This window comes from Mirounga leonina, unplaced genomic scaffold, assembly GCF_011800145.1.
Source record: "Mirounga leonina isolate KUSES-001 unplaced genomic scaffold, KU_Mleo_1.0 Mir_150, whole genome shotgun sequence".
NCBI lineage: Eukaryota > Metazoa > Chordata > Mammalia > Carnivora > Phocidae > Mirounga > Mirounga leonina.
In genome coordinates this window covers 153,965-160,994 of record NW_023270374.1, presented here as the reverse complement: position 1 = coordinate 160,994, position 7,030 = coordinate 153,965, and the positions used below count along the sequence as shown (strand labels likewise).

The 7,030-nt window shown below is 39.3% G+C and overlaps 1 non-coding gene across 1 annotated transcript; it reads left to right on the top strand.

Annotated features, from left to right (window-relative positions):
- The first annotated feature begins 261 nt into the window (after positions 1 to 261).
- Positions 262 to 322, top strand: LOC118011644. The gene has a single exon (XR_004679519.1). It is a non-coding gene; the product is annotated as a small nucleolar RNA SNORD104 (small nucleolar RNA).
- Positions 323 to 7,030: the final 6,708 nt, after the last annotated feature.

Here is a 7,030-nt window from a genome sequence, read left to right as displayed (position 1 = left end):
CGTGCAATGTGAGTGGGCAATGTCTGGCAGGGCTATAAGAAAGAAGGAAGATGCATACATTTTATATCCAAAGAAAAAGAAAACAGGAAGACTGTATTCTTCATAGAATGTTAGTTGAAAGTCGCTAACTGCTCAGAACAAAATCAAAAGCCTAACAAAAGGGAAACAAAACACACCATGGTATATATCAACAGACAAGGCTGTAAACTCCATCAACACACAAACACTTGTCCGTTAAAAAAAGACAAACCTAAAATTACTGCAGAGATGACATCCCAATCAAAGCATATGTTAGACTGCTGACACCAGTGATGTTGGGAGTGGGGAATGGGGAAAAAAAAACAAACAAACCTGAAATTAGTAGAACAAAGCAGAAATCTAGCACACGCTCCCATTTCAACTCCACAAAATACACACTGCGGGAAATGAGCACAGAACCTAGAGGGTAATAAGGTCTTGTTAATACATTCTTTTCCTTTAAGTACCTAGTTTATTATTTTGGGGGTTTTTTTGTTTGTTTTTTAAAGATTTTTTTATTTATTCATTCGGGACACAGAGATATACAGGGAGAGAGAGAGAGAACATGAGCAGGGGGAGAAGCAAAGGGAGGGGGAGAAGCAGGCTCCCTGCTGAGCAGGGAGCCCGACGCAGGGCTCGATCCCAGGACCCTAGGATCATGAACTGAGCCGAAGGCAGATGCTTAACCATCTGAGCCACCCAGGCGCCCCCCTAATTTATTATTTTTTGAAGTATTTGCATATTTTGCCATTATGACATTTCTTTTGGTGGGACGACTGTTGCTATTTATTTTTATTTCAGTCAAGTGAACTTTAAAAGTTGAGGGAGGAAAAATGAAAAGGGCACTAGGAGATTTTCTAAACACTCTACTCCCAGCTGTGTAAGTCCTCCATAGTCAGAGCCACAGGAAAGAGGTCTCTACCTCTGACCCCTCAGTAGGCTGCTTGCTTCTGCCAAATAATCCTGTGATAATATAAAACACCTATTTCTTGAGCTCATCATTCAATGGGCACATTCCTAAGCACTTAGGAATTTATCAGCCTTTTGAGGGAGGCACCACTGTTAGCCCCATATTAAAGGTGAGGATATTGATGGAACCAGAAAAGACCTCAAATAGCCAGAGGAATGTTGAAAAAGAAAAGCCAAGCTGGTGGCATCACAATTCCGAACTTCAAGCTCTATTACAAAGCTGTAATCAACAAGACAGCATGGTACTGGCACAAAAACAGACACATAGATCAACGGAACAGAATAGAGAACTCAGAAATGGACCCTCAACTCTATGGTCAACTAATCTTGGACAAAGCAGGAAAGAATATCCAATGGAAAAAAAGACAGTCTTTTCAAAAAATGGTGTTGGGAAAATTGGACAGCCACATGCAGAAATCTGTTTCTGGACCATTTGCGTACACCACACACAAAAATAGACTCAAAATGGATGAAAGACCTAAATGTGAGACAGGAATCCATCAAAATCCTAGGGGAGAACACGGGGCAGCAACCTCTTCAACCTCAGGCACAGCAACTTCTTCCTATAAACATCACCAAAGACAAGGGAAGCAAGGGCAAAAAATGAACTACATCAAGATAAAAAGCTTTTGCACAGCAAAGGAAACATTCAACAAAACCAAAAGAACACCGACAGCATGGGAGAAGATATTTGCAAATGACATATCAGATAAAGGGCTAGTATCCAAAATCTATAAAGAATTTATCAAACTCAACACCCAAGGAACAAATAATCCAATCAAGAAATGGGCAGAAGACATGAACAGACATTTCTGCAAAGAAGACATCCAAATGACGAATAGACACATGAAAAAGTGCTCAACATCACTCAGCATCAGGGAAATACAAATCAAAACCTCAATGAGATACCACCTTACACCTTAACAAGTCAAGAAAACAGATGTTGGCGAGGATGCGGAGAAAGGGGAACCCTCCTACACTGTTGGTGGGAATGCAAGCTGGTGCAGCCACTCTGGAAAACAGTATGGAGGTTCCTCAAAAAGTGAAAATAAAGCTACCATACGACCCAGCAATTGCACTACTGGGTATTTACCCCAAAGATACAAATGTAGTAATCCAAAGGGGCACCTGCACCCCAATGTTTATAGCAGCAGTGTCCACAATAGCCAAACTATGGAAAAAGCCTAGATGTCCATCAACAGATGAACGGATAAAGAAGATGTGGTATATATATACAATGAAATATTATGCAGCCATCAAAAAATGAAATCTTGCCACTTGCAATGAGGTGGATGGAACTAGAGGGTATTATGCTAAGCGAAATAAGTCAATCAGAGAAAGACAACTATCATATGAGCTCACCAATATGAGGAATTTGAGAAACAAAGCAGAGCATCATAGGGGAAGAGAGGAAAAAATGAAACAAGATGAAACCAGTGAGGGTGACAAACCATAAGAGACTCCTAATCTCAGGAAACAACCTGAGGGTTGCTGGAGTGGAGGGGGATGGGAGGGATAAGGTGGCTGGGTGATGGACACTGGGGAGGGTATGTGTTGTAGTGAGCGCTGTGTACTGTGTAAGACTGATGAATCACAGACCTGTACCCCTGAAACAAGTAATATATTACATGTTGATAATAAAAATAAATTTTAAAAAAACGTGAGGATATTGAAGCACTGAGAGGTTAAGTATTTGCCCAAAATCACAGAGCTAGTAAATGAACACATACTGAGGTCTAACTCACAGTCAGAACTACCAACCTCTACATCCTGCCTCATGCCTACTAATAATATCCAAACATACTAAGTGGTTTTGAATATTAAAAAAAAAAAAAAGTTTTTCCATGTATAAGTCAGGACTCTGAAATCCAGAATATATGGGGCAATGTCTCTTCCAGCTCTAAACCAAACCAGAAGGTCCTAATGTTCTACAAGAATTTTATATTAGTAAACCTAATTATAAGGAAAGAACACTAACTTGAATAGTCACCAAAATTATAAAGCAATACTTCAACCAAACAGTCCATATCCCAATGCATTTCTATTCATCTGCTATAAAACAGTGAGATACCTTCTCTTCACCAGAACCAGGGTGTAACCTTTGTTTCATGTTGCCTATAAAGAAAATAAGAGAATAAAATAACACAATCGATAAGATTTATTTAGAAAACCATGACAATCCCCCCTCGTTATTGTCCCAACTTTCTCATCTGAGATTCCAGACATGCAATTAAGATATAAAGGTAAATGGTGATCTTCTCTGTTCTCTACACATATTTATTTTTTCATTTAATATATACATACTTTTTCAATTTTATTATGTTAGTCACCATACAATACATCATTGGTTTTTGATGTGGTGATCCACGATCCATTGTTTTCGTATAACACCCAGGGCTCCATGCAGTACGTGCCCTCCTTAATACCCATCACCGGGCTAACCCATCCCCTCTCCCCCCCCCCCTTCTAAAACCCTGTTTGTTTCTCAGAGTCCATAGTCTCTCATGGTTCATCTCTCCCTCCAATTCCCCCCCCCATTTTTCCCTTCCTTCTCCTAATGTCATCCATGTTATTCCTTATGTTCCACAAATAAGTGAAACCATATGATAATTGACTTTCTCTGCTTGACTTATTTCACTTAGCATAATCTCCTCCAGTCCCATCCATGTTGATGTAAAAGTTGGGTATTCATCTTTTCTGATGGCTGAGTCATATTCCATTGTATATATGGACCACATCTCCTTTATCCATTCATCTGTTGAAGGGCATCTCGGCTTTCCACAGTTTGGCTATTGCGGACATTGCTGCTATGAACACTGGGGTGCATATGGCCCTTCTTTTCACTACATCTGTGTCCTTGGGGTAAATACCCAGTAGTGCAATTGCTGGGTCATAGGGTAGCTCTATTTTTAAATTTTTGAGGAACCTCCACACTGTTTTCCAAAGTGGCTGTACCAACAACTTGCATTCCCACCAACAGTGTAAGAGGGTTCCCCTTTCTCCAGAACCTCTCCAACATTTGTTGTTTCTTTCCCTGTCCATTTTGGCCATTCTAACTGGTGCAAGGTGGTATCTCAGTGTGGTTTTGATTTGGATTTCCCTGATGGCTAATGATGATCATTTTTTCATGTGTCTGTTAGCCATTTGTATGTCTTCTTCAGAGAAGTGTCTTTTCATATCTTCTACCCACTTTTTGACTTGATTATTTGTTTTTTGGGTATTGAGTTTGAGAAGTTCTTTATACATCTTGGATACCAGCCCTTTATCTCTAGTGTCATTTGTAAATATCTTCTCCCGTTCTGTGGGTTGCCTCTTTGTTTTGTTGACTGTTTCCTTTGCTATGCAGAAGCTTTTTATCGTGATGAAGTCCCAAAAGTTCATTTTTGCTTTTGTTTCACTAGCTTTTGGAGATGTATCTTGAAAGAAGTTGCTGTGGGCCATGTCAAAGAGGTTACTGCCTATGTTCTCCTCTAGGATTCTGATGGATTCCTGTCTCACATTGAGGTCTTTCATCCACTTTGAGTTTATCTTTGTGAATGGTGTTAGAGAATGGTTGAGTTTCATTCTTCTGCATGTGGCTGGCCAATTTTCCCAGCACCATTTAGCACCAAAGAGACTGTCTTTTTTCCATTGCATGTTTTTTCCTGCTTTGTCAAAGATTATTTGACCATAGAGTGGAGGGTCCATATCTGGGTTCTCTATTCTGTTCCACTGGCCTATATGTCTCCTTTTGTGCCAGTACCATGCTGTCTTGGTGATCACAGCTTTGTAATAGAGCTTGAAATCGGGCAACGTGATGCCCCCAGCTTTGTTTCTCTTTATCAACATTTCCTTGGCGATTTGGGGTCTTTTCTGATTCCATACAAATTTTAGGATTGTTTGTTCCAGCACTTTGAAAAATGTCATTGGAATTTTGATCGGGATGGCACTGAAGGTATAGATTGCTCTGGGTAGCATAGACATTTTAACAATGTTTATTCTTCCGATCCATGAGCATGGAATGCTTCTCCATCTTTTTGTGTCTTCTTCAATTTCTTTCATGAGTGCTCTGTAGTTCCTAGAGTATAGATCCTTTACCTCTTTGGTTAGGTTTATTCCGAGGTATCTTATGGTTTTTGGTGCTATTGTAAATGGAATCATTTCTCTAATTTCTCTTTCAACAATTGTGTCATCAGTGTATAAGAAAGCAACTGATTTCTGTGCATTGATTTTGTATCCTGCCACATTACTGAATTTCTGGATGAGTTCTAGTAATTTGGGGGTGGAGTCTTTTGGGTTTTCCACATAAAGTATCATGTCATCTGCGAAAAGAGAGAGTTTGACTTCTTCTTTGCCAATTTGAATACCTTTTATTTCTTTTTGTTGTCTGATTGCTGTTGCTAGGACTTCTAGTACTATGTTGGACAATAGTGGCGAGAGTGGGCATCCTTGACGTGTTCCTGAACTTAAGGGAAAGGCTCTCAGCTTTTCCCCATTGAGGATGATATTAGCTGTGGGTTTTCACAGATGGATTTAATGAGCTTGAGGAATGTTCCCTCTATCCCTATACTCTGGAGAGTTTTAATCGGGAAAGGATGTTGTATTTTGTCAAATGCTTTTTCTACATCAATTGAGAGGACCATATGGTTCTTCTCCCTCCTCTTATTAATGTGTTCTATCACACTGATTGATTTGCAAATGTTGAACCACCCTTGCATCCCGGGGATAAATCCCACTTGGTTGTGGTAGATGATCCTTTTAATGTATTGTTGGATCCTATTAGCTAGGATTTTGTTGAGGATTTTGGAATCCATATTCTTCAGGGATATTGGTCTGAAATTCTCCTTTTTGATGGGGTCTTTGCCTGGTTTGGGGATTAAGACAATGCTGGCCTCATAGAATGAGTTTGGAAGTTTTCCTTCTGTTTCTATTTTTTGAAACAGCTTCAGTAGAATAGGTATTATTTCTTCTTTGAATGTTTGGTAGAACTCCCCAGGGAATCCATCAGGCCTTGGACTTCTTGTTTTTTGGGAGGTTTTTGATCACTGCTTCAATCTCGTTACTGGTTATTGGCCTATTCAGGTTGTCAATTTCTTCCTGTTTCAGTCTGGGCAGCTTACAGGTTTCCAGGAAGGCCTCCATTTCATCCAGATTGCTCAGTTTATTTATTGGCATATAGTTGTTGATAATAATTTTTTTTGTAGTTTTTAATCTTATTATGTTATATTAGTCACCATACGTTGATAATAATTTCTAATAATTGTTTCTATTTCCTTGGTGTTAGTCGTGATCTCTCCCCTTTCATTCATAATTTTATTAATTTGGGTCCTCTCTCTTTTCTTTTGCATAAGTCTGGCCAGTGGTTTATCAATCTTATTAATTCTTTCAAAGAACCAACTTCCAGTTTCGTTGATCTGATCTACTGTGTTTCTGGTTTCTAATTCATTGATTGCTGCTCTAATTTTAATTATTTCTCTTCTAATGCGTGGCTTAGGCATCATTTGTTGCTTTTTCTCTAGTTCTTTAAGGTGTAGAGTTAGTTGGTGAATTTGGGATTTTTCTATTTTTTTGAGTGAGGCTTGGATGGCTATGTATTTCCCTCTTAGGACCGCCTTTGCAGTATCCCATAGGTTTTGGACCGATGTGTTTTCTTTCTCATTGATTTCCATGAATTGTTTAAGTTCTTCTTTGATTTCCTGGTTGACGCAAACATTCTTGAGCACAGTGGTCTTTAGCTTCCAAGTGTTTCAATTTCTGCCAAATTTTTTCTTGTGACTGAGTTCCAGTTTTAGAGCATTGTGGTCTGAGAATATGCAGGGAATAATCTCAATCTTTTGGTATCGGTTGAGACCTGATTTGTGACCCAGTATATGGTCTACTCTGGAGAAAGTTCCATGTGCGCTCGAGAAGAATGAATATTCTGTTGTTTTAGGGTGGAATGTTCTGTAAATATCTATGAGGTCCATCTGGTCCAATGTATCATTCAAAGCTCTTGTTTCCTTGTTGATTTTCTGCTTAGATGATCTGTCCATTGCTGAGAGTGGAGTATTGAGGTCTCCTACAA